The sequence below is a fragment of the Lissotriton helveticus genome, chromosome 10 (genome assembly GCF_964261635.1).
Source record: "Lissotriton helveticus chromosome 10, aLisHel1.1, whole genome shotgun sequence".
In the NCBI taxonomy this organism is placed as follows: Eukaryota; Metazoa; Chordata; class Amphibia; order Caudata; family Salamandridae; genus Lissotriton; species Lissotriton helveticus.
The window spans coordinates 307,615,600-307,638,330 of record NC_136071.1 but is presented as its reverse complement, the minus strand read 5'-3'; the positions used below and the strand labels follow the sequence as shown (position 1 = coordinate 307,638,330).

The following is a 22,731-nucleotide window of genomic DNA, read 5'->3' as shown; positions in this document are numbered from 1 at the left end:
TTCACCCTTGAACTTGTTTCTCCTGCTGCAATCCTGTTATGCCTACTTACCCTGTGAACTGTTCTCTCATCAGGCGTATAAGTAATTGAAAACAAATAGGGAAATTGCCTGATAGAAGTCGCAGGGATTTCCTGATAACACATTCATGCTACACACAAATCAGGTCTACGTGTGAGATAAACTTTAAAGCATTCACTCTTTGGAGTTCCAGGGTCCAGAGAAACATTGTTTTAATTAGGGGTACTAGCTGGATCACCATACTATTTTAACAGCAGATTGGCATTAGTCATAATAACAAAAGTAACAGAACTGCAATGAGAGAATTATTTCCTTCTGTTGCCTGGAGAGCTATGTGTAGTGAGAAACATTGCAAGACAATTTGGCATTGCTTTGGGCAAACGTGGAAGGGAGGAGAGGAAGATGGACTTAGTGCCCTTTTCCCTACATGCATATGTAACTGATCACACAAACCATTTGTATTTGTAATGGCTTGCAAATGCATCAAACACCCAGAACACACAAGTTAGAATGTAGGTTGCTTGGTGAATCCGTACAGCCTTTATTTTTCAGCCATGTTACATATAAACAGATCTCTGTCGAATTCACTATACAATGTAGCCTGGTAACAAATATGCAGCTTCTCACTATTGCTATAAAAAAGATTAACAATAAGTTTGAAATAAAGTTAAACGGCATATAACATAAAATCGACACAGAAAAAATAAAATGAGATTTCTCTAGGTGGCTCCGGAGAGGTGATCTTAGCCGAAGAACATCTGAGTTGCTTCAGTTTTCGTCAGGATGAACCAGAGAACCCCATTCACCAGGGTGGTCCCGCGGTTTCTTTTTTGTTGGACGAATATTACGTTTGTACAAAACAATGGCTTCTCCCATTGGAACTCCAACTCCATTTGTTATGCGGTTTCCATTAGGTACCTAGGTACAAAATAAGAGTTTTAGTGTCAGAGGTAATGTTCATTTTCATCATTTGCTTAAAGATTTGCTGGATCGTGTCTGCCTCCGTAGGCCCTCATTGTTATAGAGTACAGTAATCTAGCACCCAAAAAACAGGAGTGCAATAAAAGCATCACCTGTACTTCAGATGTAGACATAAATACCTGTTTATTCCAATAATTGAATTAGAATTAACCCAAATATATGAGCCACTGAAGGATTGTTCCTTTAAGTCTAGGGACGTCGGAAGTTGCTACGGTGCAACTGTATACCTTTGTATAAAACTTTACAAACTTGAGAAGTGCAAACTTAGGAAGGTGGGCAGTTTTAGTTTGCAGTAGCGTGAAACCATACCCGTTTCTGCTCAAGACTCAAGAGTAGAAGCAGGTGGAACAATGATGCTTGGCTGTAACACCAGTGGCGTCTCCTCCGCTATGGTGGAGAAGAGTCACCCCATTGCTTTCAAGCAGAGTGAGATGCAAAAACATAAAATGATACCAACTTTTAGTTATTATGATATTATATTTGTGCTGCTTTGCGGGTAGGCAAATGGGTAGGGCAGCTCTGCTAGTAGGGAAGTGAAGGAGTGGTTTGCCCACTACTAAGTGCGCAATGATTATTTGATTGGCCCTCTCAGGCAACCCAAAACCAGTCATGTGCACTTTCCTACTTCTACATGCAGGCTGCATTACAGCCTGCATGGAGAACTTGTTCACCCCTCCAGTCCCTGGATGAGCGCCGTGTAACAGCTCTCAGACCAATCACAACACTGCATTGCAGGTTTGTGATTGGCTTAGAGGAGGGAGCCTGGCTGCCTGCTTCTTGTTGCTGAAGTCAGAGGCAGGATATCAGGAGCAGTGACGTGGGACCCGGCGACAGCAAGGTAAGTGATAAAAAAAAAATGTTCTCACTCCCTCCAGCAATCGCTACCCCCTACGACCTCCGCGACCGCCTCCCCACCCTCAAGCTATGCTGACCGCCACACACTGTAACACACTGGCTTTAAGGTTCTCAATGTACGGCTACAGTTGCCTACCAAAAAATTTGCTGTAATTGGATTACAGGAAGAAGTAGTGGTATATGTAGATGAGTTTTAATTTGCTAGAAAATAATGATTAATTTAGGCATGCTTCAGTTTCCATAACTGGCAGCACATTTTCCATTTGCAATCATTCATGAAACGCTGCAGGAAAGTGCATGGTTATTTTAGGTCTGCACGTTTACCATGTTCATGTGTCTTTCTCTATTTCAGAAATTCAAAGAAAATATCACCTCAGCAATGGTCTCTGGGCCAGAAGTACGACTGGGGCATTTAGTGACTCGCAAATTGCGCTCAATTGCGAGTCGAAATTTGCGAGTTGCTAAATGCCATGTACAACAGTATCAGAGTGTTGAAAATGAGGCAGTATCTGTGAGGCCTGCACAAATAACTTGTCACACTTGACCTTCACTGGGAACCAAAACACCCTATTGTAGTGCTTGACTCTCAGAGTGTAGCGTTGCAGAGCAGTCTAAGGCTTACTCAAGGGAGGTGGTGTGGGCTAGTAATTGCCATTACTGGTACGCAGAAATTACACTCAATAATTGATTGTCCATTCTGTACTTTGCTTTATAAAAGTAAGAGTACATTTATTAAACACACACTACCTAATACTATGCACAATTTACAAATATACATAAGCTGTTGGAATTACTTTGTGACATTGCATAACATCTCCACCCCTACCGCAGGAGGCGGTGGGGTCTAGTACCACCACTCCCATGTATGCGCAGCATTTTGCCCCCTAATGCAGTGGGTTGACACAACCTGGAGTGAGGGCCCTGCCAACTGGCACCATCCCAGTGGCGATCCACCCCATCATCTCAACAAGCATTAAAAATAGGTACACCTTCCCTGGGGACACATAAACCTGACTGAGCATCTCATACTGACCATTTAGTATGCACTTCTACATCTTGTGGCTAACAGTCTGGGTTGTTCCTCCCCTAATGCACTAATGGGTCGTACATCTGGCCCTCTTTGTATAGGGATGTGCCTGTCCTTACACCAAGCTGTCTCCACCTTAATGTAGTGTGTCTGGAGCCAGATCAGAGTAGGTCTTGTGCACTACAAAGACTTTCCTTTGAAGTTTGCCTATTTCAAAGGCATAAAGGGTTAAAGTATTGGACCTCTGACATCCCAAAATCAGAACTGCACTAGACTGAGGACATTCTACCAGGAAGAAGAGTTGGACTGCTACTCAGCCTGTTGCTTAGTTGTGCTGGCCTGCTTCTTGCTTCTTCTATCCTGGGAGTGATAGGACTGAACTTTGCTTTCTAAATCCTACTTCCAAGGTTCTCCAAGGGCTTGTGCATACTTACCTCCTGTTAAGAAGTCTCAGGGCCGTCAAAGACTTCACCTATCAGTGCCCGGGCTCTTTGGTTGAATGTGCTGACTTGACAAAAGGTGTCAATTCCAGTTCCTGGGTCCTTAGAGGTAGAATCTGGTGATCTAAGGAGAACATCGATGCATTGACTCCCAGCGCCTGTTTTATCGATGCATCACTGAAGAAGACTGGCACATCACCACTGCCTGCACCGAAGCTTGGTTCCCAATCAGCGCATCGACCACAGCTTTCACCGCAGGCTCCAGCTCAACGTTGCAGCGTGTCAGAAAAATTGCTGCAGCATGGGTCGCAAGCACTGTGTCATTAATGTACGTGACTCTGCTCCAACTCTGAGTTAGAACCTGTTCGGCAGCTGTAGAAATGACACATGGTTGGCTTCACGGCTGGAAAATTTACATGGCACCTGCTTTGCCACTGTTGCAACAACACAGCACGTCTGGATTTTCAACGCATCATCCCTCAATACGATACTTCATTGACACAGCAACGCAGTATGGAACCGAGGCCGCATATCCAGAAATTGAAGCATCACCTCCTCTTCTAGTAAGGAACTGACACATCACCTCCCCTGACTGAAAGGAACCGATGCATCACCTCCCCTGCCTTGCAGTAAGCAACCAACACATCACCTCCCCTGGCAGTAAGGAACTGATGCATCCCCTTCCCTGTGGAGTAAGAAACAGACGCATCGCTTTGCTTTTCCAGTGCATTACCTCCCCTGTGCCTGTTTTGCCTTTTGATTTTTTACGCATCCGATGTACTTTGTGCAAAAAGAAATACATCTATAGACTTCAATGGACTGAACTTATTCTATCTTTGAAACGTGATATGTTGACTTGTGTATTTTAGATGTTTTTGTCATTTTGGTCTTGTTTTAGTCAGACACATATTGGCTATTGTTCTAAACTGGTGTGGACTCATTTGGTAGGGTTTTCGCTGTGTTAGTGTGTGTATGTACACATGCTTTACACATTACCTCTGAGATAAGCCTGACTGCTTGAGCCAAGTTACCATTTCGGTGAGCACGGGTTATCTTAGCTGTGTGACTCCCTTACCCTGAATAGAATGATGTTCCCTACTTGGACAGGATGCCAACCACTACCAACTAGAGACCCCATTTCTAACAAGGTGTAACCAATCTCAGATAATATTGTTTTTTTAAGGCATATTTCGAATGCAGCATTGAAAGCCTATAAAAATAAGGAACTGAATGAAGAGGGGAACATCCCTGAATCCATCTTCACTTCTGATATCAAAGCAGATAAACATGTTAAATTGCTCATCGACTTACTGTTGGGCATCAATAGGGTAATCATAAGGTGGAGGGTTGAAAGGGACAATCCAACATCATTCATAAGAAGAGATGTCTCTGTTTTTTCAATAAATGATTATATTATCTCTACCTACGACTTCTTTTATACATTTTCTCAGCTTTGGTTCAATTTAATTATGGCAGTGACCATGCAATAATTTCCTCAATACTTGACTTACAGAGCCAACATTTAAACTGGTCACTAAAAGTTGGTAATCGCACTGCAAAAATTGATTGAAAGCAAAGTCAGATTTTCAGGAACTCTCGCAATGTTACCTCTCCATGGGATCACAGCATAGCAGTAAGACAAATATCATCCATGGCTTTGAAGATAGAATGTCTGCAGTTGTTCCTTAGATACAGAGATCGTTAGAAATTGGGTTTCTGGGTAGAAGAGGTATGCACCCTGTCAAAGCAGGAACCACAATCCTAGTCAGGGTGGGTCACAACACAGCCTAAATTATCCTGTTCTTACCTTCAGGTAGCTTGAACCAGAGCAGTCAAGCTTAACTTAAGAGGCAATTTTTAAAGTATTTGTACAACACTTTAAATAGTAACACAGTGAAAGCATTACAAAATTACTCCACGCCAAGTTAGAAAAATAGAGCTTAATTTTATAATTAAAACAAGATCAAAATGACAAAAATTCAACAAGAAGAAGTTGAGATACGAATTTCTAAAGAATAAATGTAAAATAGTGCTTAAAGGGAAAACGCGCTTAAATGGTTTATCTGGTTGCACTGGACCAGGGCAAAGTCAAAACTTTTGGCAAACCACGATGTAATGCTGGCCAGATACAGGGATTCACTTGGGCCCGCTGAACTAAAGTACATTTATCCTGCCTTGTGTTGACAACAAACAAGATGCAAAGTGCAGCCAAACTGACGCGTTGGTTGCGAGCCACGCAGTAGGCGAGATACATCATGATTATCCAACAATGGCGGTGATGTAATGGTTTCCGAGTGTGAGTCACAGGTTCAGAAGGCGATGCATGGCTACTGCTCCTATAGCAGGTGATGTGTCAATTCTGGGTGTGATGGCTGTCTCTGTTCCACGCTTTGAAGAGGATGAACCGGTTCCAGATGCGAAGATGTGCTGGTTCTGACTGACGCAAAGGTGAAGATGTTCCCGTTCCAATGAGGATGTGCGTGTTCTGGTTGTAAAAGCACAGTAGGCCTCACTTCCAAGGGTCCAGGATTGGGGTGGCAACACTTGGCAGGGCAGGCTCACTGCCTGTAGAGTTGAGATGCAGATACAGGTAGTTGAAGTGTTTGCTAACCCTGAGACTTAGAACAGGAGGACAGTCTGCAAACCCTTTCAGTCACTCTGGGTTCAAGTGATGCCGGTCCAGTCCTTCTCACCCAGGTAGAAAAACAGGAGGCAGCAGGGCAGCTCAGCAAGGAAAGTGCACAGCAAGGCAAAAGTCCAGCATAGCAGCAGTCCAGCAGAGTGGCAGTCCTTTCAGCAGCACAGCAGCTCCTCTCCTGAAGAAGGGTCACCAGCCTGACATGCATTGAGGTGTACTTCAACATGATCACTCAGGAAATTATAAGAATTCTGTCGTACTTTCGATTAAGGCCTGGATGGGCATGTCCGGGGCATTTTAAGATCAGAATTCTTCAGCCTTTGTTCACAACGGATAAAAGTGACTTTGAAATAAACATGTAGTACATGGATGAACTTTTGTATCAAGTTTCTTGTTTAAAAATTTGAGACAGAAAGTATGCAGTGCAAAGTGAAGCTGGAGCGTGACGACGCACCAGTTATTTGTAACTTTATCATTGTGTCATTGTACATGACACACTTCTAGCTTGCATGCAACAACTGATTATGAATTGGAAAACAGTAAAACGTTCTAAATTGGTATAAATGCGGACCGCATTCCAACACCTTTCTAACTTTCTAAAAGTGGCATTTGCTAAACTGTAATTTGAAATCCAACTTCACCATAATTTGTGATTTTAAACTGTGAGTACAGTGACACCAAATGTGAAATATCTATCACTTCACAATTGCTAATTACACTATTACACTTAAAAGATGTATTAAAGTAATCCCAATTTTATCCTACGGGGGAGATAGGCCTTGCAGTGGTGAAAAACGAAAGTGTGTGTTGTTCACTACCAAATCATGTAAAACTTAAAAGTACATGTCCTTACTTTTAAATACATGGCACTCTGCCCTGTGGGTCATACAGGGCCTACCTTGGGGGTGACATATGCATAAAAAAGGAAGATTTAAGTGTGACAAGAGGGTTACTCAATTGGGTGCTGCAATGAGTACTGCAGGCCCGCTAGTAGCATTTAAGTTATTGGCCCTTGGCATACATAGTGCAGTATACTAAGGACTTTAAGGAAATTACATATGCCAATTGGGGTTTAAGCCAATGTTACCATGTTTAGGGGAGAGAGCAGTGGTAATGCTTACATAGTCCGAAAACCAGCAAAAACAAGGTCAGAAAATGGAGGAAAGCAACCAAAAGGACGGGAGAAGACCACCCTAAGGCAGTTAAGTATAATGGAGATTTATTTAAACCGCTGAAGAAGAAGGCAAAAACAAAACAAAAAATCCCAGGTATGAAAAACTTCCCCACTAAATTAACAAACTATTGTGGCAAAAATTTATCAAATTCTCTGCTTTCAGGGAAAAAGAATTCTAATTTTATGGAACAATTGAGAAATATTTGTTCTGATTTTAAAAGGAAAATAGATGACCAAATTTGGTTAGATTTACACCATGCTGGACTAAAGTGAAATTACAAACTGTTTTGGAAGCTTACTGTGAAATCTAATGGTACTAAGAAATCCCAGCCTTCAATTTCTACTCGAGTTTTGGAGTGGTTTAACTAGTTTTCTATACGCTGTGCTGAAAACCTTTTAAAAAATATATATGAGACAGTCCTATTTTCGCTGGAAGCTTTAAACGTTCACCAAAAAAGAATGAAACTTCTGATGGCTAAGCAGATTGAGGTACTTATAATTAGAGTAAGAACTTCTTCAGACACCCATGGAACCAGATATGATTCTGGTAAAACCCCAAAAGGAGGCTCCTGCATCTTGGAGCACATTTCTAACTCCCTTGTTTACATACTGCTACAAAAAGGCAAATGCTGCATTCCTGTGCTGCAAATTTAGCTGTCCTACTGCACAAGAAAGAAAGATTCCTGCTCTTTACCAAGTAACTATTAACAAATCACTCTTCCTGACACCATAGAAAAGATATTTGTGACTAGTATTCTGGAGTGCTTAGAAGAATGAGTCTTAGAAAAACGTGTCATCCCTTATGTCCAAGCCAGCTTCAGATCAAAACATTCAGTAACAGACACCATTGCCACTGTCCAAATCCTGATCGACAAATAAGTTGTGTCAAAATTGCTAATGTTATACACAGTTTTTATTGATTTTTTCAACAGGGTAGGCAGACCATGTCTCTGTAAGAAAATGGTCTGACTGGACATATCCTCTAATTTATTAAGATTGATCACTGATTTGCACTCATTAACTTGGTGTAAAACTTTAATGGGTGGAAATAAAGTTTTAACCCCTAAAAGTATGATGAAAAGGTACTTGAAACAGGGCTGCATATTAGCTCCTCTTCTTTTTTATTTGATCTTCATTATCTAGCTACCATTCCAATTTTCTAATATAAAGAACCTGGACATTTTGTTTTATGCAGATGACGTGGTCATCTGTGATCTCACCCTTATAGGTTTACTCTATAACATAACGTGGATGCTTTACATATCTATACTGTGGATAATTTCTGAAATTAAATATAGGAAAGACTAAAGTGATGCCTTTCAGAGAAAAAAGAAGTGCAGCTCTTCGAATTGGAATCTTAGGGAAACTTCTTTAGAAATCATAAAAAATGTGTACTTACTTGGGTACAGCCTTTACGTAGAATTTAGAGAATGGGGTCAAATATATCACACATAGGGAAGAAGGCTTCAGCCCATATTTGTTCTTTGAATACATTTTAGAATTCCTCTGGAAAATGGAATTTTACGTATCTTTTAGAAATTTCTAAGGTGACAATCCTGCATATAATATCTTATGCACTCCCCATCTGATCCATGCCCTCATCACGTTTTCAACAAAGCCAGCACAGCCATCGCCCCCCACCTCCGGAAAACAATCAACATCTCCTTTGAGACAGCAACCTTCCCAGAGAGCTGGAACGCCGAGATCAATGCCCTACTGAAGAAACCCAAGGCGGACCCCAATGATGCAGGATCTTCAAATGGATACCCTCCGACACGAGAAGAACCGTCACCCAGGCTCTCGTCACCAGCAGACTGGACTACGGAAACGCCGTCTATGCAGGAACAACAACCAAGCTCCTGAGACAGCTGCAACGCACCCAGAACGCCTCGGCACGACTGATCCTCGACGTCCCGCAACGCAGCCACATCACACCCCACCTGAGAGGCCTGCACTGGCTCCCCGTCAACAAGAGGATCACCTTCAAACTCCTCATCCACGCACAGAAAGCCCTACACAATGCCGGACCAGCATACCTCAACGACCGATAAAAGCTTCCACACCCCTACACGCAGCCTCCGCTCTGCCACCCTCGCCCTCGCCACAGTTCCGCGCATCCAGAAAACCACCGCCGGCGGCATATCCTTCGCCTACCTCGCTGCCAAGACCTGGAACACTCTCCCTACCGGACTACGACAGACCCAGGACATGCTGGCCTTCAGAAGACTTCTCAAGACCTGGCTCTTCGATCAGTAGCAGCCCCCCCAGCGCCTTGAGACCCTCACGGGTATGTAGCGGGGAACAGCCATGACAACGCGGGGAGTACCCCGCACTGCCATTACAACGCAGGCATTACAACGAAAGTCGTTACAACGACTTTCGCTGGAGGGTGCTGTTGGATAGGGAATAGTTTAATTTTCTATCCAACACCTTCCCTACTTTCAACGTGGGCTGGAGTTGGAATAGAAACTTAAACTATTCCACTATCCAGCGCCCTCCAGCGAAAGTCGTTGTAATGACTTTCGTTGTAATCCCCGCATTGTAATGGCACGCAAGGTAATACCACGCGTTGTCATGACATACAACCTATGTAGCGCGCTTTACAAATATATTGATTGATTGATTGATGCACTTGAGAGCATTCCCCTCAACAAGGGGTCATCTTCGAACTTTTACGAAGGGAAGATTCTTTCTCTAGGTCAAGCATTACTCCTGGAATTTTCTCCTCCTAGTGCATTTACCCTAACAATGGCATTTTTATTCAGATGGGTCTATAATTCAATTCATGCCTCTGCCTGCAATCAGAGTGCCTTGTTAAGGCAAGAAACCTTTGATGCATGTACGAAAGATTACACTTTGAATGCAAATCTCAAGGTAGCTTTAGCACAACTAAAATGTTTAAAGCCTCATCTGCAGTTGCGAAATCCTGCCCAACTTAAGCTATTTAAAAAAAATGCAACTTATAACCTAAGTTATTCCATTGATACCACCCACTATTTGAAAATATATATAAACTTTTCCCTGTGTAGGAAAGTGCCTCTTTTGACATGGTTAGCCCCCACTTTTTGCTTAATGCCTGACGTAATTTCGAACTGTGTGTGCATGAGTTCCTGCTAAACAGGTTCCCAGTGCCAGATCTCTTTCCTAAAACTGTACCATGATTGGCACAACTTCAGCCACCCACGAACGTCCCTAGTAAATGGTACCCCAGGTACCTAGGGCATTGGGACAGAAGAGGGTCCACTGGGCTACAGCACATATTATCCCACCCCAAAGACCCTCACCAAGACTATGCAAACTTCCATTGCAGGCTTTGTGCATGTCTTGGTGCAGAGAAAATTAAAGAGTCAGTATGGCACACAGCTCTGTATGCCATGCCCCCATACACTGCATAAGCTATAGGTAAGTTACACCTACTGCAGATCTTAAAGCCCTAAGGCAGGGTGCACTATTTCCCGTGTGTGGACAAATCTGTAGGAGCAGATATGACCATGCAATATCTGAGCCATTCTTGGATATTGTAAGTGCACAGGGAAGCCATAGAGAGTAAATGGATAGGATAGCTGTCATTACGGGTTGTTTCCTAGCTCCGTGATGGCTTCACTGTACCCTAAGATGTTTGGTATCAGGCATCTTGTCTTAATAAATCCTCACTGATGCCAGTGTTGGAATAATTAATAAATGCAAACAGGAAACCTTTTTGAGGGTCCCCTAAAAACAAAACAAACACTGGTGTGGTCTCTGACTAGTCTTAGCCAGCTTGCCACCACCGGACATGTTTCTGACCTGATGGACAAGAGCCCGTGCTCTCAGAGGCGAGTAACAAAGCGTGCTCTCAGTTGAGGTGCTTCAAACCTCCTCCAGGCCAGGATCGCCTTACAGGGTGGGAAGCGTCAATGGCAATGCTACCTTTAAAATGCGACCCAGGCATCTTCAGATAGTGGAGAATGCCAACCCCCTTTCCTGCTCCACATATGGCTGAAGGACAGGCAGGAGCATTAGCTAAATTAGGAGGTGGGTCCCCATTCAGCCAGCACCACTCCTAAAGTAGGACAGGTGATGTGGAACCCACTTTTCACTTCTGGCCATGTAGGTTTGTGAGGGAATCAGCCAAGCCAATTAAGGTCAGGGTAGTGCCCATTCCCTCAAGAAGAGGTCACTTAGAGGGTGTAGACACCATAAAGGTAGGTAGCCCATTAACTACTACTTCTCACCCCTGTTAACGCCCCTATATTTAGTATTTAGGTGGCATCTCTTGACCCTGAACTCAGATTTGATGGACACAGAGAAGAAAAGGACAAAGAGGAGCTGCTGACCGGAGGACTGAAGCCCTCCTGCAGAAAATTGTTGCCAAACCCTGTCTGCTGCTTTAAGGAATTGACAATCATGTTGTGCTCTCTCATCCTGCAACTGTGAGACCTCCAAGAACCCCAGAGCACCTCCAACCTTCTACAAATTGCCAAAGAACTCTTTTGCAGTGGAGGTACCGCTCACCTCCAGCCGTAGGCACCTAACCGTAGAATCCGGTTTTACCATCTTGCTGCTCCCCAGCAACTCCGACACAGCACCCAAACCAAAGTTATACCCCAGCTCTGGAGGATCAAATCTGTCTCCTCTCCTAGGGCCTCATTTATGAGAAATGACGCATCGCTGCGTGAAAGCAGCAATCCGTCACTTCTCAGTGCGCACTCCTTGCATCATGATTGATGCGTCATATTTATAATATGACGCATCATGTCACAAGGAGTTACAGATACGTCAGTATTTCTGACGTATCTGTAGGCGCAAAAGTGACGCATTGCTGGAGTGTGTCACAAAAGTGACGCAACTCCAGCAATGTGTACTTTAAGATGGGCAAGTCCCATGTTGTTAGTGCCTGCCTCAGTCTTATGCCTGCCATGAAGCAGGCGTAAGATTTTGACGCATTAGCGGCCAAGAAATGGAGCAGTGAAATCTTCTGCGTCACTTCCATGACCCTTTACAGCGTCAAAACGCCCCCCTTGCATACATTATACCTGGCGCAGGTATATGTGGCACAGGGGTTTACAAAGTGACGCATCTACCTAGATGCGTCACTTTGTAAATATGGTGCAACAAGGCGCATTTTTTACGCCACTGCTGCATCACAAAAAGTGATGCACCGGTGGCGTAAAAGTAAAGCACAGCCACATAAATGAGGCCCCAAGTGTGGAGGCACCAGGATCCGTCAGAGGCATGCCATACCAATACCCGGGGTACCAGACCCTCTGCCACATTCACCAAGACGAAGAGTCCAATTCAGACTCCAACTGCCCAGGAAGCAAGCACCCATCAAGGGACTTGAGATCCCTGACACCCACTTTGTGAGTGGCTCAGCTGTCCCAAAATCACCTCTCCAAGCTGCCTGCTCTTCAAGGTGAGGACATCTTGAAGCGTGAGCCTAGCTGACCCATCGGGCTGGGTACCGATGAACCAGCTGTGCTCTCGTGGTTCTGAGGCCCTTGTGACCTGCTCCCTCGAGTGGCATCCCCTCATACTTACCTTTCCTTTAGTCCCCTTGTGCAGTGTGTTTTCAAGTGGCCCCCTTCTTCGCAGCGCACAAGCTACCAATGACCTAAGCACCCTGCTCCAGGACGAATCTGGGACGCTCCCAAGAATCCACTGGTGGAACATTGGGCCTGGCCTGGCTACTTACCTACATTTCAAAGGTGAAGCTTGAGATTCAACTGTGTGATTTTATATGCATTTGTTTCTTTTCTAGCATTGACTTCGATGGTGTGTAATTGCTCACAAATGTCATTTATTTTATGAACTTGAAAAATTCACATCTTAAAATGTACTTACTGTAGAGTGGAGTTCTTGGTCTGAAAAATACTGTTTTTTGTAAATTGGTCTCAGATTTATTCTTGAATACGTGTCTCATTAATGCCTCTGTGAGTACACCAAATGCTTAGCACAACCGTCTGATAAGCCTAACTGCTCACCCATACTAGCACAAATAGAGTATTAGTAGTATCTACTTTTGTACCTGTATACCAATCTGGGTCTCACTGGACTCTCTGCACAGTGTACTTCATTTAAGTGCACTGTACAGAGAGCCAGCTTCCTACAGCCTGAAACGATAGCCTTTTAAGATTAAAAAATATCTACCCGTGACTTTGTATCACAGTTTCAGAAGAACAATACTTGTGCTCAGACTGCACATTTTGCCTTTGAACATTTACAAAGGGCTTTTGTTAAGTACGGAAATGCCATCCGTACCTGTGAAATCTGTCATGGTGGGGTCCAAGCAGGGCCGGACTGGGAACCAAAACCGGCCCTGGCCCGGGGGGGGGGGGGGGCGACCGCACCCTTTGCCAGGGCCAGTTTTCGCCCGATTTTGTTACAGGGCCGTTTTTGCTGAAAAAAACGGCCCTGTAACAAGAAAAACGGCCCCCACCTATGCGGCCCACCGGATGGTGAAGCATGCACATTACACTAACTACAATACAGTTGTTGTTGAAGAGAGGAAACACTGTATACTTCCATTTTACTTTAAATGTAAGTTAATAAAAACTGACAAACTGATTGATCTAGCAAAATTCCCCACAAATTAGTTTGTATGTTATAATCTGTTTACATTTTACACATCCTTTTCAAACTATTTTAACATCAACTGTGTGGTTATATGATCTCTGGAGTGTGCTCTTCGTTTCCTCAAAAACAGATGTTGTTGTAGTAACGAAAATGATATCTCTTCATTGTTTTTTAATAGTAATAGTACAACAGTAGTGCATTTCAGTTGTAGTAATGAAAATGATATCTCCTCACTGTTTTTAATAGTAATAGGACAACAGTAGTTATATTGATTGCATTTCAGTAATGTTTTATGCAAGTGGAGAAGTGTGGCTCAGGGGTTAGAGGCGGCAGACCCGGAAGCTGAGAGCGATCCTGGACCAGGGTTCAATTCCCCGCCTCGGCGGGTCTTGGGCTAAAAATTCCACGGACTCGATAATTCTCGCCCCGGTGCCTCCTCGACTCACGGGTTCACACTCTGCGACTCTGGGCAATAGCTTGCTTAATCTCCACAACGGCCCCTCGTGGAGGGATGCCTGACTTTCACCTTGTGGATACCCTGCTATCTCACAGGGGAATACCAGGAAGGGTTCCCTAAGCAAGTGCCGGGAAACCCACTACGGGTAGCTGTGCGCTATATAAGCTCAACTACATTTACATTTACATGCAAGTTATACGTAAAATCTTTTAGTGAATCTGTTTTCATCCTTGTTCAATTCATATATATGACATAATGTGACTGAAAAGCAATTTTTAATCATTTTAGGTCAATCAGTTGAGACCTCTTGTATATACTTTAGTATATACCTATTTGTTTATGTACTTTGTTGGCTCTGGAGATCAGCCCTAGAACTTGTCTCCTTCGCTTAGGGACTTTTTTTTCTGTTCAACTGCCTCTATTTAACTGTCTTGTTAGAAAACAACCAGTAGATATCAGTAAATTACCAGAATTGCTTTCTGCTTGTTCAACTGCATCTATTTAACTATCTTGATAGAAAACAACCAGTAGATGTCAGTAAAATACCAGAATTGCTTTCTGCTGAAGGACTTTCCTTTTTTTATTTTCCTAGTAACATTCTCTATTTAACTTTCCTAATAGAAAACGACCAGCAGAGATCAGTAAAATACTAGAATTACTTTAGCATTCTCTAGATTCCCGTCCGCAGAAATTGTCTTCCACGAGCACCGGTAGACAATAATATTTTTTCAAATATTGTATTTTCAGTGATATGACCACAGAAGGCCCTAATTTTATATTAAAAACAGTGCTTTGGACAGTCTCCCAAGAGAAACAGGCTCAGGAAAACCAATATTGGGCAAAACTGGTGTGGGAAAGCAAGCAAAACAACTCAAGGAAATTCTGGTCCCTTGTCAACCACACCAACCTGAACCTTACAAACTCTGGCTCAGCAAACATCCAGGAAGCAGAATGGGTAACATACTTAACAGCTCATTTTCAGGCACAATACCATCACCACTGCACCAGACCACCAAGGGTATGCGGGATTGGAGCTGAGTTATCATTGAACACCGCCCTCAGTACAACCCTGGGCCCCAATCCTGTACTTGTACTAACTGAGGAACGAGTGGTCAAAGCAGTGACAAAAGGAAGACAAGACGGAGCACCAGGCCCGAATGGCCTGCCACAAAGGCTATTTAAATCAGACATCCCTTTCTGGTCCACGGTCCTATTAAATCTCTTTAATTACACCTTGAAGACATCGACAATCCCGGACTCGTGGAGGGGCGCAATAATTCACCCCATTCACAAAGCTGGATCTCGAGCTATACCGAACAACTACAGATTAATCGCCCTACTGGATATAGAGGCGAAACATTTTGCAGGGCTCATTTTGGAGGATTTAAGGCAATGGGCAAAGGATAACGATTTGATTCCTCTGAATCAAACAGGGTTTGTTGCCAATTCAGGAACCACGTCAAACTTATTGGCAGTTTCCACAATCATCGACAAAGCTTTATTAACACGCAGGCTGGTTTTTTGCTGCTTTGTCGATTTCAAAGCAGCATTTGATAGAGTACCTAGGGCGGCCCTTTGGAAAAAATTGACACAGTGGGGTATTCCAAACAAGATACTGAACCCAATTATACAACTCTACTCTGACACCTGGGTTCGAGTGAAGTTAGGGTCCGGCTCGCATCTCTCGCAAAAAATCATGACCTCACGCGGTGTCAAACAGGGATGCGTACTGGCCCCCCTTCTCTTTAATCTATTTATAGCCGACCTGTCAAGCACCCTAGATAAGGTAAATAGCCATCCACCTAAAATAGGAGGTGCGGCATTATGCAACCTTTTATATGACGATGACCTGGCCCTGTTTAGCCTTACTAGAGTAGGGTTACAAAGGCTTCTTGATGCACTATCGCAATACACGTTTGATAACCAACTAGAAATTAATATGGAGAAAACCCTGATAGTCCCATTCGGTAAGAAACGCTATAGTGGCGGTGGCTGGTCAATCAATAAAATAAGTCTTACGATTGACCAATCATACAAATATTTAGGCGTCCACTTGGACTCCAGGGGCAGTTTCACAAAGCAAAGCAGAGTGATTGCAGCCAAAACTACGGCTCTAGTGGTATCCTTGGCCAAACTATCAAAGAAACTTTCAGGTCCAAACCTTGCCGCCTTACTAGAAGTCCTTAGAGCAAAGATCGGGCCAACACTCTCATATGCCATAGAGATCTTTAAAGGCAAAATGAATACTGCCCTAAACAAACACACTACTAAAATTTACAGAAAGGCACTTCATTTGCCGAGCACCGCTTCCCTGGCCCAGATTAGATTAGAGGTGGGCCTAATTAACTATGAAGCCTCTAATGTCGGCACTTATCTTAAGCTGTGTCACAAACTAAGACAGGCCGAACCAGGTACACTAGAATCTTTAACCTGGAAAGAAATCAACGAGACCAACCCAGGGGGAACATTCGGCCGCCTTTTAAATGACTACATCCACCAAATGTCAGTTGCCGAACTCTAGGCTCTTAACCCCAGTCAGACTGTTTTTAAAAATATAATCAAAAAATGTGTAAGAATGAAATCTTTGGCTGCAGACAAAGCTCTTGTCACAAAGCGTAGTCATGCTTGGGCAGTAGTCAATTCCTACAAACTACTAACCCCTGCTGCCTACCTTTCCACGACATTTTCATTTCATCTAAAGCGCTGTCTGATTGCCCTAAGAATGGGAGATTGGCGCTTTCTTGAAAATCTACCCACCTGGCGCCGCAAGAAGGAGGACACAATATGCAGAGGATGTGGGTTAGCAACTGAAACAATCTTGCACGTGCTCTGCATCTGCCCCACATTTAATTTAATTTCCAACGCAGGCTTCTGCTTAATCCAGAATGGAACAGGCTGGGGGTTCGGTCCTGTAGGCATGCCATTATTGCTGCTCTGTCTTTAGATAATATTATTTTAAATATAAATCTGGCCAAATTCATTCAGCAAGCATACCGTAACCTAGATAAAATGGACACTGCTGAGGTCTCTGCTCATCGCTAAGTCTGAAAATGCATTCTAACAGAACTTGCAAAGACCGGGAGGGCTAATCTACAAACTGTAATGTTTTAACTGGCATGCTTTCGGACACATTTTATTGTTTGCTTCTCTTTTAATCATTCTTTTATTTCATAAAATTGTATATAATGTGATTTGTGCGACCTTTTAAAGATATATTTTATATCTAAATAAACAATTATTTACAGTGCTTTGGACTATACCATTTCCTGCTGAAAGGCAATATTCTCTCCACGTGCTCCCATACCTGGCATGTCATGCAGTTTTGGTCTTACTTTCCCTCCTTGTTAACTCCTTGCCTGCTGAAGACGAGCCCAGCTCATCATGAGGCACAGTGGAGCTGTGCTCATGACGAGCTGGGCGCGTCATAACGACCGCGCCACTCCCCTGACTGGTGAATTCCAGACCTGTGCGGGCGTTCTATGGGAGTGGGCGGAGTCATGACGAGCCCAGCTCGTCATGAGCACAGCTGCATTGTGCATCGTGAGCACCGCGGTGCCGCGCGCAGCCCCCCTCCCCCCGCATAAGAGGGAAATTACCCCCGCATTTAAGGGGTTAAAGAACAGTAGATGTTTCAGCACCCAGGCTAATGTGCTGCATAGCTAAATACACATTTCCCAAAGGCGAGACCGATTGCATTGCAAATGCTTGTTATTGTTGATCTCAGAATAAGTTTTAATTAATAAACTTACAATTGAGCTAAAAAAAGATCAGAGGTTGTCAAAGGATAAAATGAGAAACAGTAAAATTGCTCACAAGATATAGATTTGACAAAAACTCGAGTCCAGATGCTTACAGGAGGTATTCTTCATCCGGCAAGTCTTATTTCGATGTTGTTTCTCCCAAATTTATTTTGTTTAGGAGATTTGAAGAAAACTAGAGTCTAGACACTAACAGGAGGGGGTCTGCAGTCTGCATAAGTCTTAAATCAATGTGGTCTCTCCCAAATTTATTTCGTTAGGAGAGTTTTGGTTCTTCCTGATTTTTTCTATTGATGCTCACTGATTCGCTTGACTGGTGATGTGAAAAGGTACTTCCACCCTCTTTCTTTTGGATCTTGATACTCAACCAGTCACGTTAGCTAAAGTGTTTCTGTTGGAAAATGAGGCAGTATCTGTGAGGCCTGCACAAATGTTTCTGTTGGAAAATGAGGCAGTATCTGTGAGGCCTGCACAAATAACATGACTACATTTGTCCTTCACTGGGAACCAAACACCCAATTGTAGCGCCTGACTCTCAGAGGATAGCGTTCCAGAGCAGTCTGAGGCTTACTCAAGGGAATTGGTGTGGGCTAGTAATCACCATTACAGGTGCCCAGAAAGAACACTCAATAATTGATTGTTCAGTCTGTACTTTGCTTTATGACAGTAAGGGTACATTAATTAAACACACACAGTACTCAATACTATGCACCCATTTACAAATATACATAAGCTGTTGGAATTACTTTGTGACATTGCATAACATCTCCACCCCTCCCCCAGTTGGGGGTGGGGTCTAGTCCCACCACTGCCATGTATGCACATCATCTTGCCCCCTAATGCAGTTAGTTGAACATAACCTGGAGCGAGGGCCCTGCGCACTGGCATCATCCCAGTGACGACCCATCCCATTACCTCAACAAGCATTTAAAATAGGCACACCTGCCCTGGTGACACATAACCCTGGCTGAGCATTTCCTATCGACCATGAAGTATACACCTCTACATCTTAAGGGCTAACAGTCTGGGTTCTTCACCTAAGCGCAGCAGCATGAATACGTGTTTAAGCATCACTTTAGAATTACAGTACTCATCACATTTGTTGGTCATTAGAATGCATTGCAATTACAGCCCCTAAAGGCATCACAGATGAAATCACAGGATTAAGCATATACATCCAGACATCCTAGCAGAAATATCTGGTAACCTAACCCCACTTTGCTTATGACATCACCTTACACAGGTACTTCACATTACACATGTGACTTTCAGGCCCTCTAAAAGAAATAACGTTAGTAAATGCATTTTTGGTGCAATTACACCTCTTCACCTCCAGGGGATGCCCTTCTCTAGACATCCTCAGCTCAGTTATTCATCCCTTGGTGGACTTCTCAATACACCCCCAGCTGTAGAAAAAAAGTTCCAGCCCTGGTGGTGTTAAAAAACTGGTTGAGCCCTTGAGGGGTTATGTTTTTCTAGTCCCCAGAGACTTAGGGAGGGACTTCTCCTTGTCGGGTTGGGGGAGTCTGCATACTCCGGCAGCTCCCCTTTCACCTTTATACACCAACAGCAGTGGCCCCATCTTCCTTGGGCCACCACACACCGAAATAGCCCAGTTTCTTTGCTGCCAGGCAAGGCTATATGTGGCGCTCCTTCTTGTCTCGCTGCATATTATAGCAGCAGCTCTCCCGCTACTCTGGGGAGAGCTCTGCTGCCCCCAGCGGCCTCCGGCTGCTTCACCCAGCTTCGGTGGAGGGCTCGATCCCACCCGTACCCCCAGGTGAGCCCTGCAGCTCGGGGAGCCCACCCTCAGCTGCTCTTGCTGTTTTTTTCTTTTCCGGGGCCCGGTCCCACCTGGACCCCCAGGTGAGCAACAGCAGCTCGGGGAGCCCACCCCCGGCTGCACCCGTCTTCTGGTGTGCCAGCTCCGGCGGGCAGACACAAGGCTGCTTCCCTGCTCCCGTGGGTCTCCGGGGGAGTGCAACGCCACTCCCCCTCCTCCTTCCTCTTTTTGGGGCCCGGAGATCGGGTCCCGGGCCTCCGAACATCTTTGAGGGGGGTGCAACGGTGCTCCCCTCACTCCAGAGACCTCAGGGGCCGGGGTGGGCTCCTGGCACCCTGGGTGGGGTTATTTTCATGGGGAGTGCGGAAGCGCTTCCCCGCCTGGTTTTCTCCCTTTTCGGGCCCGGAGTTCGGATCCCGGGCCCCTGGATAATCCTCACGGAGAGCGTGACGGCGCTCCCCGGCTTTGTCTTCTTTCCGAGGGGGAGACACGACGGCGCTCCAACTCCTCTAGTGGCTTCTGGGGGCCAGGGTGGGCGCCTGGCATCCCCTTTTGGCATAATTTCACAGGGAGCGAGATGGCGCTCCCTGTCTTTACTTCATGTGGGGGGCAGCCACCGGGACCTGACCCACCCCAGGGGCACATTAAAGACCGGTAGTGGAGCCCCACGTGCTTCATCGTCGGTCTTCTTGTAGGTCAAAGGTCGCCTACCTTCAGGGGGCATTTCTCAGCCCCCAGGGGACCGATCTTCGCCATTCTGGCCTCTTCTTGCTCCTGGTGGCGCTCCCCAGCCACTGGGTGAACTTTACTTCACCCTCCGGTTCTCACAGAGGGTGGATTCCACAGGGAGCTGTCTTCATTGGCTTTTCCCTTGTGCAGCCTGGTGCCTGGCACCCAGTGACAGCTGCTGATGGATGAGCCTGTAGCTCCACCCATCTTCTCTTTTCTTCTTTGCGCTTTGAAGGAAGGTCATTAATCCAGCCTGCTGGGGTCAGCCCCCAGTCAGGCCCTGGTTATGAGCTGACTCAGAGAAATATAACATTTCTGGATGACCCAAAAGCAGTACAAATATGACTTTGGTCTCTGCAGAATACTTCTTCTCACATAGTTTACAGTTGACTTTGGTGCATGTCTGGAATTTTTAGGCCCTAGGAAAGTAAAACGAGCCCATGTGCTCCCCATCCTCGTAAGAGAATAATGGAATAAACACTGCAAAGCACACTGACTTTCCCTGGCATGTTTCTTCCCACTGTATAAAGCCTATTCCCTGTCACCACCCAATTCTGCATACGTCCTGCCACACCACTCACTTTGTAGTTGCTCCTGGGCTGCACACGCTAGGAATCTCCCCCTGCACAGCCCGTACACTTCTGCACAAGAATGTACACACATGTCTGCATGTAACCAGCCCTGTGCCCCTTACTCCAGCTGCTGCGCAGCGACCTAGTCAAGCTAGGGGGACACCAGTAAGATCCACATGCAGTCTCTTTCATCATGAGTTAACTGTGGGGGAGTGCCAACTTATGAGGCTCTTCCACACTAAAAGCTTAACAAATAGGTGTTCAAAAGGCGAAAAATCCTGGCGGCTCAGAGTGTCAGAACCGCCTTCTAACAGTTTCTGTTATAGTGATGGCCTGTGAACTTTACTGGCCTTTGGGTCAAAGCATCAACCGGTTTACAAGTGGAAATATGAGCAGTGTAATAAAAAAAGATAGGAGGAATAATTTTATTTTTATACATATATAACGCTTTCAACTCACCACTTGTTTGTACAAAACTGATTTTGCTCGAGTTATTTACAACTGTGCAGCACTTCATTGCCACTGAAGCATTGTGCCTCATTGTAATTTGTTCACTATATGACTAATTAAATACAATCACATCACAGATTTTTCAGTATGTTTCTTCCTTATGTTACTATTTTTCAGTTGAGACTCATTGATTAGATCCTTAATATGCTTACAAACATCCTTTACCGAATTTTACACTGTAATCTGATTGCATAAAGGTGCCTTTAAATATTTACCATATGGGCCATTATTTCTTGATAACACTTATGTTTTCAGCTGCATTTCAGAAACTCTGAATTTCTGCAGCAACGTCATATACATAGAAAGCAAACCTTTGTATTTACATGTTACTACTAATCTATCAGGAATTGTGATGATATTAATGTTGCTATTAATGATTCCTTACTAACACTACTGTTTCATTTTGCTTACCTGTGTGTGCATTGGCTCACTTTTCTGTAGATCCGACAGATAAGCTTTGTCCATTGGGCTCCTGTATAAACCAGTGGTCACGTCAGCATCGCCAGCCTGTGCGCTCCTCGAGACATCTGGCGCAGGCGCAGAGCGAGACTCTGAAGCCACACCGAGTAACAGCACGAGACAAAACCAGGTCTCCATCTTGCTGCCTGTCCAAAGTGCCGAAATCCCCAAGCTCAGAGGAACCTCTTATAATGTTCGTGTTGTTCCTAAAGTTTCGATGTGCGCATCTGTCGCCATTCACTAGTTCCTCCTTATGCTCTATTGCAAGAGGTCAATTTCGTAAAGACTTGATGTGATGATGTCACTTCCTGTCAAAGAAAACCTTTTTGCCCTTGCTTTACCATCATTTTTTCAAAACTCTTTTTATTGTGCATTTGCTTATCATTGTACCACACAGAGCGCAATTCGGAGACAAAGTGTATCGGCCGTTTTGTCGTACAGCCGTATTAACGTATCTACTCTATCTTAGAGCATTTCAATAGTATATGAGCAATAGGCTAGTATATCAAGTAATCCGAGTATCTTATGCGAGCACAAGAAATGTGGTTCCATTAACACAAATGAAAAGCAAACTTGCTAAAACGAGACTACATCAGCCTGCATAATTCAGACAGGGGCGGCTGGTGACATTAGAAAATGGTGTGGTGTAAAAGTTGTGGGCGAGTGAGTGCTCTGTGGCGAGCGCGCGAGCCTGACCGGCATAAAGGTTTTTTTGGAGGGGAGGGGGGGGGGGGGGGGGGTGGTGTTCTCTCCCCCCCCCCCTCCCCCAACACTT

At 44.5% G+C, this 22,731-nt stretch overlaps 1 long non-coding RNA gene across 1 annotated transcript; it reads right to left on the bottom strand.

Moving 5' to 3' along the window:
• Positions 1-535: 535 nt before the first annotated feature.
• On the bottom strand, positions 536-22,202 carry LOC144785178 (uncharacterized). The gene is made up of 2 exons (XR_013601796.1): positions 21,909-22,202; positions 536-936 (listed from the first exon to the last, which is right to left on the bottom strand). It is a non-coding gene; the product is annotated as an uncharacterized LOC144785178 (long non-coding RNA).
• Between the last annotated feature and the right edge of the window lie 529 nt (positions 22,203-22,731).